Source organism: Procambarus clarkii, chromosome 58 (assembly GCF_040958095.1).
Source record: "Procambarus clarkii isolate CNS0578487 chromosome 58, FALCON_Pclarkii_2.0, whole genome shotgun sequence".
In the NCBI taxonomy this organism is placed as follows: domain Eukaryota; kingdom Metazoa; phylum Arthropoda; class Malacostraca; order Decapoda; family Cambaridae; genus Procambarus; species Procambarus clarkii.
In genome coordinates, this window is record NC_091207.1 from 19,929,931 (window position 1) to 19,930,214 (window position 284).

The following is a 284-nucleotide window of genomic DNA, read 5'->3' on the forward strand; positions in this document are numbered from 1 at the left end:
GAACAATGCAGATGAAGATAAATTAAAAAATTAAAACTCGAGATATTGTCACATCTCACTTCTCTATCCCAAAGCTTTAATAATTTAATTAAAAACGAGAGACAGAAACCAGGTCAACACTGCACCAGACTTTATAATTATAAGGTGTGAAGGATAGATGAAATTATTAATGTAATAATCTCCGTTGAGGTCTGATAAAGACCTTTTGTGCCCTCTGTAATGCTTTTTTTTTGCGCTACCGCTCACAGGATGAGTATCGGGTGCACAATAAACTAGCCGTCTCT